The following is a 12709-nucleotide window of genomic DNA, read 5'->3' as shown; positions in this document are numbered from 1 at the left end:
TTCATACCTTTTATGCAGACACTTATGTCATATGACCCTTGTTCTTGACCCATAGTGACTGCTTGAAAATATTTTGTTAAGTGAATTTCTCCCTTATTATGAGTAATTGGATAACTATATTTGGTATATATATAATTTGCTTTTAACTTGTCTGTTAAACAGAGTTCACCCGGCGTTGACGTCAATATATGGGTCAATTATCAATGTTATATAAGGTCAGTTTATCATATACTTTAAGCAGTCGTATGTGGTGTACATCAGTCGGGCAGTTTCATCTGACCTTGACCTCATTTTTATGGTTGGTCACAGGCCTGGGGTAATGGTAATTTGTAATTGTAATGCATTGTAATATTACATTTTTTGGATGTAATGCAAAGTAATTTGTAATGCACATTTTCTGCATTACAATTACATGTAATGTAATGATTACTTTAGTTAAAAATTGATGTAATGCCTCCATTACAGTACATTACTTTTCATTACAAATTGGTAAAATACATAAAATTGAAGAGTATTGTATAATAAAAATAAGTATGAAAAAAAAATTGTCACAGTTAATTACTGTATTAAATAAATTACATCAATCTTTAAAACACACATTTTAAGGTAATAAATATAAAATGGTAAAAATTATCAAGTCTTGATTTTGTATTCTGATATTTGTTTAATATGATATTAGGAATATTTTGGTGTTCAATGAAAAATCTTATAAAAATCTATCAAACAAAACTATATAAATGAATGGAAAAAATATGGAGATTAAATTTTCATGATTTATACGGTTTACTCCTGGTTTGCCCACTTTTAATCCTACCAATTATCTAACAGCAAAGAAAACAAAAAAGACAAAAGGTTTAATGAGCATACAATTGTATAGTCTGTTCCAAATTAGGTATATAGTTTATCAGTGTTTTCTTACTATATTTACTTATTTTTTATTATGATTTTTTTAGAAAAATAATAAATAAATCAAAAAGGTTTTCTCTCAATAATTTGGTATCAATTCAATATTATCATATAACATACAACTAAAGACAAAACAATTGAATGACATTCAGTAATAAAAGTGTCTTCACATTTTTTTAGTTTCTGAATGATTTTCATGATATAAATACGACAATACAAATATTGCAAACATAATTTATATGATACATGTATATGAATCAAAGTTTATAAGTGCATTCCATAGGGAATAAATAAACCACTATCATGGTAAAATAAGTAATAAGGTTTACCATGGGCACTGTATGTATACTAAAGGGCAATAGAATATTTAATATATATCATATCAATTTGACAAAATGGCAAAACATTATATTTAAAAAGACACTTAAACAATATTTCATTAAGTTGTTCAATTGAAATTGAGATGATGGGATGCTATGTCAGAATAGTCTATCACTCTGACGATTCCTTGTTGGTATCTGGTGTCTATTACTTTGAATCTTCTTCTTTTTGGTGGGCGGGCTCCTCCTGCTGCATACTGGATAACATTTCTTTCTATTAGTGCCTGGTACTTCTTCATTAGCTCACTTATCTCGTAGGATGGGCATGTTGGAGTCTCATCATAATTTTGGTGTTCCATAGAAAGCGATATACTTCAACCCAGAATTCGGTCACATAATCAGTCAATAATGTTGTAGCAAGTATTTTGTCAGCTTCACCAATGTCTTCTAAACTTTTTTGCAAAACGTCCTCAACGAGTTGGGGTGGAACAAGAGGTTATACTGCGGCTCGTACTTTAAATCAAGTGATGTTTCATTTTCTTTATCATACGTTTGTAGTCAACATTTCTGTGCCTTTCAACAAATACACTTAATAAAGTTGGGAATACCATCTGTGTTGTTGGTTGCTGTCTCATATTTTTTTTCTAAATGAAGCTGTTACTGAATTTCTTTAGCGATGTATCCTTACTTAGCTTCTGATTTGTTTTAAAAATAAGAAAATGCTACCTTTCAGAGCTTTTAGAGACAGGTTTACTGTTTAAATTGTGCATTTGTTAAGCTGCAGTTGCATTTATATTCTATTTGTTACAACTAATTGGACATTTGTTATATTAATTTCAGAGCATTGATTTATTTAAATAATAAGAATATTTATATTCTTCTTTAATTTATTATTTTTCAGAATGTGACAACAATTAAAACTTTTTGTTAATAAATTATAAAAGTAATACATATTTTTGCCTTTTTTATATTTGTCAATTTCAATACACTTTCCTTCAAAATTATATCAAATCAAAAATATCTTTGCACATTTTTCTTGAGTTAATAGCAGAATATACAATGTTGTATCTTTAATTAAAAAAATACAGGTAAAATAAGAGGTATAATGTCATATTCTGCACATTTTCCTGCTCAAAAATATTAAAATAAAAAATATTTTTGCAGATTTTCATTGATTTATTAGCAGAATATTCGGCGTTTTACGTTTCCGCAAATGGGCATTACTTTTCCGCGAAAAAAAGATGACGTTTCCGGAAAAAAAAAATTGCGTTTCCGCAAATAAATATTTTACTTTTCCGGAAAAAAAGTTACTATTCCGGAAAAAACAAAATATGACTTTTCCGCAAATAATTAAGGAATACCTATTGATCGAAAGCAAAGCTATAATAAAAAATAAATATGCATTAAGTTTAAGGATACCATAACATGTAAGTTAAAAACATCATTAAATTGTATGTTAACGTATGTTCAAAAATATCTTTATATGAGTTCATAAGTCAGTTCTGGCAGAATGTTTGTAGCCAACACGTCGTGCAAAGTCCATAGTAGCACATTCACCGTTTACAAGTTCTGAATTTTGTTCAGGAAAGAATTAAGTCCATCTTCTCCTTTTCATATTTCCGAACGGGTGCTTTTACAATTAGAGTTCTCATCTTTATGTAAGATGTTGTTTTCAGTTTCAATAACACATCGACAAAGACAAATATGGTAGGATGGCTAGCTTAAAAGTGCTCGTTCAGGTAGGCACTAAAAGACTCGACACCATATGCTGTTCTCTTTTCCTCGGGGTCAGTGGTGATGCCCAAATGCTTGGTGAAAATCTCAATTGCCATCCATATAAAATTCAAATATATAATAATCGGCAGACCTCATGCATTTATCGTCAGATGGAGCAATTAATTCAACAAAGCATTCTTTAATCATGTCAGTTGGTAAGTAAGCCAAACCAAAGATTTCTCAATGAAGTTTAACTCATCCTTACCCGAGTCAACTAGTTATATCTAGTAAATTGTAGCTATACTGAGATCAGAACATTTGTTTTATTAAAAAAAAATTTTTTTTTTTATCATATATGTACATTCAAACCTTTATAATTTACAAGGTAAATTTGCGGAAAAGAAATAAATACAAATTGCGGAAACGTATACTTTAAATTTGCGGAAACGTAGTATTGGGACTTTGAATAATTAGCGGAAATGCAATACGCCCAGAATATTGTATCATTTATATAAAAATTACAGGTAAAATAAAAGGTAAAATTATGACTTTTATTTAGAAATAAACTATAATTGTTAAAACAACAATTCATCCTATGTTTACATATGCATGTAATTAAAAGTGGGCAAACCAGGATGACACCATTTATACACACCTTACATGTATTTCAGTGAAAGATTGAATATGTCAAACAACATTTTTAAACCAAACTGTGGTTTGGGTCCTGTCTGTGTTGTTATTTCATCTAATTAATATCAAAATGTTTTTATTGCAATCAAATCTTCTCATTATGTTTGTCCTCACAGAGCCCTTAAGCATTTCAAAAGATAATCCTTTAATGACACATTTATTATATTCCTTTGAAATCCCTTAATGATGTCATAATGATTAAGTGATGAATGTAAGAAACAAAATTATATGAAAATTTATTTATTTTTTACCACCAATTAAGAATCTTAAAAGTGACCTTTCCAGTTTCATGCCTCCTACTACTCCATCAAAGAGTATAGACACAGGTATGGTGCATTACATGGTGACATCTACTTGTCTGAGCCATGTGAAGAAATTTCAATCAATGCACTGGAATGATGGAAGTCAAATTCAGTGTGCCTTTCTTCTTTGGCTAATACAGCTATCAAGTATTTAGCCATTTCACACACATGAGATGCTGTAGAAAGGCTTTTTAGTATTGCCAGAAAGGTGTACAGAACTGATCGCTGTTCTCTTAATGACATCACTTTTGAACCTCTTATGATAATAAAGTTCAATGGACATATTGATTAACCAGTATTTGAAGTCTATGTCACTAACACTGTAAATTATATATCTACATATACCCCTGTAATATTTATCTGTTTTGTGAAACGTTTTTAGTTTTTATAGTGAAAAAGTAATGTGTAATGTAATGCATTACACAGGCAAAGTAATTGTAATGTAATGCATTACATGTAAGAAAAAATGTAATTGTAATTGTAATGGAAGAATCACAAAGTAATTGTAATGTAATGCATTACATTGCAATGTAATGGCCCCAGGCCTGGTTAGTCGAGGCCAAATTTTTGCCGTATCATTATTGTCAGTTTTCAAAAACTATAAGCAGAATGTCAACTGTATTTGGTGTATGGAATGATTATATCTTGCATATGTGTTAAGTAGGTATCATTTTCATGGTTTATTGGTCAATATTATTTTTTTGTGTTTTGTGTTTGTTTTACAATTACCATTAGCAATAGTTGAAACTATAATTGGTGTATGGAATAATTGCACATGTAAGGTGAATATGTCTGACTGACAGGGTTTATCTGATCTTGACTTTATTGTCATCAATATCTAAAATTGGTAAGTTATGTGATAATTGAGTAAAACCTTTATCTTGCATAAGGCTTTCAATAAAAATCAATTATCAGTAAAAAAAGGCAGGACATTTCACCATGTCTACTCTTGTTCTTATCAAAATACAAGTCGAAGCTTCTGTCAATTTGTGTTGAGCTATACTGTGTTATAGTTTTTATGCCCCTGCTATCACGGAGGGAGCATTGAGTTTATACGGTTTTGATAGTTTTTATGCCCTTGCTATCACGGATGGAGCATTAAGTTTACCCTTGTCCATCTGTCCATCCCAACTTGGTCTCCATTCTCTAACTTAAGTTTGCCTCAACTAAATTTTTTGTAGTTTATACAGAATGCTTATTACAACAAAACGCAGATCAGTTTGAATATTGGTAGTGTTGCTTAAATGATTCTACAGTCATGCCCCTTTACAAATAAAAAAACAAGAGGGCACAGGCTGAAATGTCTCGCCTTTTGACTAATCATTGATATAATGTTAATAGTCCTAAATATAAAGCTTTATTACAACTGTCACTTAAACTTAACATTAACCAAGATAACTAAACATTGACCAATGAACCAATAAATGAGGTCAAGGTCAGACAGGCATGTACAGCTAAAAGTTCTTCCATACAACAAATATAGTTGACCTATTGCTTATAGTTTAAATAAAAAAGACCAATACACAAATACTTAACACTGAGCAAGGAACTGTAAAAATAAGGTCACGGTCAAATAAAAGCTGTCCAACTGATATATAGATCATGAAATATTTCCATACACCAAATATAGTTGAACTTTGGCATATAGTATTAGAAAAAAAACACCAAAACTTGAAAACTTAACTTTTACCACTGAACCATGATTATGAGGTCAAGGTCAGCTGACACCTGCCTGTTGAAAGCGTACACCTTACAGTCCTTCCTCACACCAAATATACTAGACCTATAGCTTATAGTGTCTGAGATATGGACTAGACCACAAAAAATTAACCTTGTTCACTGATCCATGAAATATGGTTAAGGTCAAGTGAAAACTGGCTGACAGGTATAAGGACCTTGCAAAAGAGGGACGAAAGATACCAAAGGGACAGTCAAGGTATGCACATACCAAATATAGTTATTTAATTACTTAGCAAAATGTCAGATTTGCTCTAAATGCTTTGGTTTCATAGATATAAGCCAAAATCTACATTTTACCCCATGTTCTATTTTTAGCCATAGTGGCCATTTTGGATGGATTGCTGGGTCACGCAACACATTTTTAAAACTAGTAACCCTAATGATGATTTTGGCCGAGTTAGTTAATTTTGGACCAGTAGTTTCAGAGGAGAAGATTTTTGTAAAAGTTTACGACAAGGGACGCCAAGTGATGAGAAAAGCTCACTTGACCTTTCAGGTCAGGTAGGTGAGCTAAAAATGTGGAATTTTGTGTTACCGTTCTCTTAACTTTAGTTTACCTAAACCAAATGTTATAAAACTTATACACAATGCCTATTACCACAGAATACAGATCAAGTTATGTTCTTAACCTTATTTTGCATCAACCAAATGTTATGAAACTGATACACAATACTCAGATCAAATACATATTTAAGTAGCCTAATTTTTATCATTCTTTAGTTATGTTCCTTTATAACTTTATATGATATGCAAGTGGGGGCATCATCTGTGTCCCATTTTCCACCTTTTTTTCATCTGTCACTTATCTGCATTGGTTTGCCACATGTATTTGTGTACTTTATTTTGATGTCCATATAAGAATATTCAGAATTTTTCATATGGTTTTCTGGACAAGCTTCTTGAATTTTGGTATCAAGATCCATTTTGGTAAGGTATTGGTATACACTGTGACACATTTTCAAAACTTTCACTCATCTGTTTCCTATTTGCCATATACCTGACGTTTTTTGTTAATGGTACAAAATTGGAAATTTTTGTTACATTTTTCTTAATCAAATAGAAATCATATGTCCTCTTTGAAATTTTTTATGGAGTTAAATATTGGTAAGTTGTTTGTTTATTTGGTTCATTAGTGTTTCTCGTTTCTTATTAGACTGTTGGTTTTCCCGTGTAAATGGTATAATACTAGTTATTTTTTGGAGCCCTTTATAGCTTGCTGTTCAGTGTGATCTAAGCCTCCATGTTGAAGACCTAACTTTGACCTATAATGGTTTACTCTTATACATTTTGTTGTGGCCTTATGTCCCACTAGGGATGAAGAGGATAAGTAAGTTTATACATTTTGTCTTGGATGGAGAGTTGTCTCATTGGTACTCATACCACATCTTCTAATATCTATTGCCTAATTATTGGATAAATTACATCTTGTTTTGTGCAGATTTATTGGTCACTTGTTGAAACACAGTACTGCCTTATGACTTATGATCAAATGGTAGATCAAAGTCGGGGAAACTATTTGCAGTTAGAAGAATATCAGTATTATCCATTTACTTCTTGTCATGTGATTAAACCAAAGACATATATATGTTTACATGGACTAAACAAATAGGTTCTACAATAATATCATTTCTAAGCATCAACCATATCTATTTTAATTATGACTTAATAGTGTGATGAAAGTGCACAGGTCAAGCTTATTTCAATGAAAGTACAACTACGGAAATGTTGAAGCCACATGCTGTTTCTTATTTATATAACACAATAAAGTAGTTTGTGTGTGACTTGAGAAACATTAAAAAAATTGAGGTCCTTGTCTCCTTGATTGATTAACAAAAAGGCCCTTTATGTTGTTTTTGTTATAACTGGAAAACTCTTCAACCAATACTTTAAAACTTTATTCAAGTTAATTCTCATGACAAATCAGACCATTAGTTTTCTAGTTCGTATTGCTTAACATTTCTCATTTTAATAGGAACATTCATATTTAAGAGGGGCGAAAGATACCAGAGTGATAGTCAAACAAATAAAACGAAAACAAACTGACAATGCAATGCCTAAAACTTAAAAAAGACAGACAAACAAAACCACACATGACACAACATAGAAAACTAAAGAATAAACAACACACACCCCACCAAAAACTAAGGGTGATATCAGGTGCTCTGGAAGGGTAAGCAGATCCTGCTCCACATGTGGCACCCGTCATGTTGCTTATGTGATGAAAAATCTGATGAATAGTTGAATTTGGTAAGTCACATTCATGATAGGGAAGGGGATTGTAGTTACGACATAAGGAACATATCCCACATCATTTGTGAAACATGTAAATCCTGTCTTAAAGTTTTGCTTAAAATAAACTGAAAACACATCCTTTTTCTTTCTGTTTTTGTAATTATTACATCAGCCAATGAAATTTCAGCCTTGAAATTCTTGAAGGGTTGTAGTAATCAGACAATGCCAGAGAATCTAAAAGTTCTCTACAGCAGAAAGCAGAATGAAGTGTTTTCAGATCCTTGTAAGCAAAGCTAGGATACAGGATCTGTAATTTAATCAGAACTGCATCTAAGGGCCTTTTATAACTTGCTAAGTGGTATTGGTTTTGCTCATTGTTGATGGTCATTTGGTGACCTACAGTTGCTTTCTGTGTGCCCTTTGGTCTCTGGTGGAAATTTGTCTCATTGCCAATTGTATCAAATCTTTATATATCAAAGTCATTGTTCTAACATAAATTGATGATAACAACAAATACAATGTATTGTAAGTTCTTCGACAATAAAAATACAAATGTCTCTAGTTTTTCTTTATATTCTTATTACAGATGTAGAAAGCTAATAGTCTTACATTATTAGATCTAATCAAATTTCGAAATGCTAGATCACAAATGAGACTGTATAGTGATGATATATTTATAAATGACATAACATCTCCATACACACTAACAAAAGAAAATAGATAGATATATTACAATATATATATATATATCACAAGTTACAGGAAGAAATGTTCTATAAATAGTTCTGGATGCGTTTAAGGTTCTGTGACTGCATGTACCCTGAAAAATAACAAGAGTACATGTATATATGTAAATTATTATGGTTTTTAATTTTGTATTATATTAGATTCTTAAACATGTACATGTACATGTTATTGTAACATTTTCAAACTTTTATCCATATGAATGGTTAGTGTCTGTTATTTTATTTTCTCTTTTACAAGTCCATCTAATCTGACCTGGCAAATTGCAATAATGCTTACCATGCATAGTTAATATAAGCTTATATAATTAAAGTGATCATAAAATTTTTCATACATGTAGATATTGATGTTTTTATGTATGTTGATAATTAGCTATTCCACAAAATTGCTGATCTGTATACAATTTTTTTTTCATTATCTTTGAGCTTTTTGTGGGCCGAAACAATCACTTGAAGTTAAAGAGACGGAAGGCTTACTATTAATCATTCCTTGTTTTCATATTATCTTAACTATAAATTGAATATCCAGTTGACACATCCTTGTACCGACCGTGAAAGGACTGTATAGCCAGTCAAGGTCGTTAAAAACTTTCATTTGTTTGACATCCCTGCACTCCTTCAAATACACATGTCATAATTTCATTGGCCTGGGGGAAATAATTTAAGGATCAAAGGTTTTAATTAAGACAATCCAAGGCTGATATCCCTATATTTCATTACATTCACTTTGTTTGTTTTATAAAATTTAAACAACTTTTTCTGTTAATGGATGATTTGAAGAAAAATACTTTCTCATCTAGCTATCTTATATCCAGGAGATTTTTTTTTTTTTTTATATATAAACTCTGCAACTGCGGGGACCATTGGGACACCTGCTGAATCTAAGGATATTGCAAACTAAATTTCAACATCTGTACCTTGTGCTCAAATACATAGCATTCTAATTGAAAACTGGAATCCACCTATTTCTTTTCTATTTCCTAAACAAGAAATCCATGGGTTAAAAGATGTTTCAAATATGTGTGGCTGCACTTTTCCCATTGGTTGTCTATTCAAAGTCACAGGAAGTAATTTATGACAACTTTGGCTTTATGTTCGCTACTGTCCACAACCTCGGACAGATTGTTAAGTTCAGAATTGGGTAAAGGTACATGTAAATGGTCAATGTAAATCGCACAAAAAAACAAAATACCAAGTAACAGCCTTATTAAGAACGCATGACTTTCAAGTCTTGAAAACTCTTAAAGACCTTTGTAGTAAGGCATCACAGATTTTTTTTTAAATAATATGTTGACAATTGTTTACATGGTTTGATTTTTATACAAAAGTTCAAAAGGAATACAAAAATATTTTTGTAGAAATAAGCGTTTTTTAGGGAACAGTCATTATTTATCAGCTGAGGGGGTCGGTGCATTTTAGGGGGGGTCATTACCAAAAATATCCCACAGCTGGGGGGGTTGCCATCAAAATTTTTATTTTACTGGGGGGGTCACACAATGAAAGTTTTTATGTCGGTCAAGTATATAAATTGTTGACGATATTGTAAGTTAATGTGTAATCTTTTTGATAATTTCTGTCATTTTAAAATCTCTGATAGCACCAGCAGGATGCCCAATCTCTCATTTGTAGTGTAAATAATCACTCATTTGTTATGGTTCATTATCCATAGGATGTGAAAAATTACAACCTGACTTATCTTAAAAACTGTATAAAACATGAAAAGTTTCTGAACATGCAGTGTAACATGTTTATTTCAACTTTCTAAAGTGTTAAAATCATGTTGATGATATTTCTTAGGATAGATGTAGGACTGTTAAAGGTGTGTACACTCTAAAAATGAATTTTATAGATATTATTAATTTATTAAATTATAACAAAGTTATCGATTAAGAAAAAGAATATTAAATGATTCAAGTAAGGGCTTTAATTTTGTTGGGAAGCATGGCATTCACTCACAAAAAAAAAGTAAACTCAGGGATTTTGTAAAACATTTCAACATTGAAATGAAATTGAATGTTCTTATAATTATAAACCTATATATACATGATATATATATATAAATGTTTGCTCCAAAATAATGCATGTTCATATTTGAAGTAGGACGGACCAGAACCATAAATGTACTTCCTAGAACTATATGATTAGAAAATTAAAATCCACGAAACATTCATAAAACTTTAAAATTTAATGAAGGCATTAAATGTATTGAGACATTTTTCTTCATTCTCTACACAATCATTCGAGTTAAATTGCGATCTATATTTTTTCATTTAATAATAAACTCATCATAGATACCAGGACTAAATTTAGTATATACGCCAGATGCACGTTTGGTCTACAAAAGACTCATTAGTGACGCTCGAATACAAAAAAAGGTAAAAAGGCCAAATAAAGTACGAAGTTGAAGAGCATTGAGAACCAAAATTCCTAAAAGTTTTGCAAAATACAGCAAAGGTAATCTACACCTGAGGTAGAAAGGCCTTAGTATTTCAAAAAATTCAAAATTTTGTAAACAGTTAATTTATAAATATAACCATATCAATAACAATTCATGTCAGCACAAAAAGTGCTGACCACTGTGCTTGTTTATTTTGTCTTTTTTCTTCTTGCATGTGTCAGAAATTCGTGTTTCAGAAAAAAATCTGAAAAAATTTGATGTGATATTTCATGTATTCAGGCTGCTTTTTTCAAAGTAGAATTAAACTGAAAAACATTAACCAAAATCAGTTCCATCAGCTTCAAAACAAAGAACATGGAAGTCATGATGAACATCAACGGAATATAAAATTACCTTATAGTTTTTTGCTTTTCCAATAAAAATATTTGAAAATAGCTAGATATCAGATATTAATGACTGCTAACATGCAGTCAAACTAAATTATCTTTATCAAATCAATAAGTTCAAGCTACTTTACTAAATAATAGAAAAGAGGGACGAAAGATACCAGAGGAACTTATAATTGTAGAATGCAATATAAAAAAATCAGTGCAAAATCAAAGAAAATGACTGCAATCAGCGAAAATCTCTTTCTGCCATGCATACTTGGTAACAGATAGTGTCAATGCCCACATTCTTCTAATAGTTATTTGTCCACTGTTAATTTATAGGGATTTTTTTAGTAGGGGGGGGTCATACTTATGAAACACCATTTTAAGGGGGGGTCATTATGTGGTTAATAAAAAATATGGGGGGGTTGCCAACAAAACTTTTTGATGTGAAAATTTGAACCAACCCCCTCAGCTGATAAATAATGACTGTTCCCTTATCCAAAGAAAATAGTCAGAAAAAATGAATTGTGACTTTTTGTCCTACATTCGTGGCGGTGATATAAATGCCAAAATGGATCGGTCATAATTTGTGGTTAGGGAGGCACAAAGTTCCTGTTTGAGCCTCTATCTACAATATTGAACATATACCTGTCTGAAATTTTAGTCATCATCATCATCATCTGGCACGAAAATTTCATTTTCTTCCATCCAAGCAGCAAATTCTTTCCCTATTGTGGCCCCAGCATACAAGAAAGGAAAAAATGTCATTAACACTGGAATAAAGCCAAATGGGTGTATCTTTGGAGCAGCTAATATGCCTCCCGTCTCGGTGTATATTATAGTTCTTTTTGGAATAATTTGCGAGTTTACATTGCGAGCTGTAAACGTTTTTTTCATAGAACCAGCCAACTGTCTAAATTTGGTAGCCATATTTGTTGACAGTATCCTCAATTATGTTGTACTGAACAGCCAATGTACCTATCTAAGCACAAATATAAAGTATGAAGAAGTAGATCGAATAGATTATTCTAAAATAAACGCATCATTAAATTAAGGGAATCGAAGTACATAATCATTTGACTTGCTATCACAAATGATCCGATATTGAAACAAATAATATTTAATAAAATCAAGGATTTGTAACTATACAAATCCTTGATAAAATCAAGGATGTGTTACAGGCTGTATATATAGTCTTATTCTTGATCAAGGACGTATAAATACATTTTAAGGTCTTTTAATATATATACGTCCTTGCCTTGATACATTGATGTAAGGACAACATATGTTT

This window comes from Mytilus trossulus, chromosome 7, assembly GCF_036588685.1.
Source record: "Mytilus trossulus isolate FHL-02 chromosome 7, PNRI_Mtr1.1.1.hap1, whole genome shotgun sequence".
NCBI classification, from domain to species: domain Eukaryota; kingdom Metazoa; phylum Mollusca; class Bivalvia; order Mytilida; family Mytilidae; genus Mytilus; species Mytilus trossulus.
The sequence above is the reverse complement of the archived record's forward strand: the minus strand, read 5'-3'. Positions refer to the sequence as shown.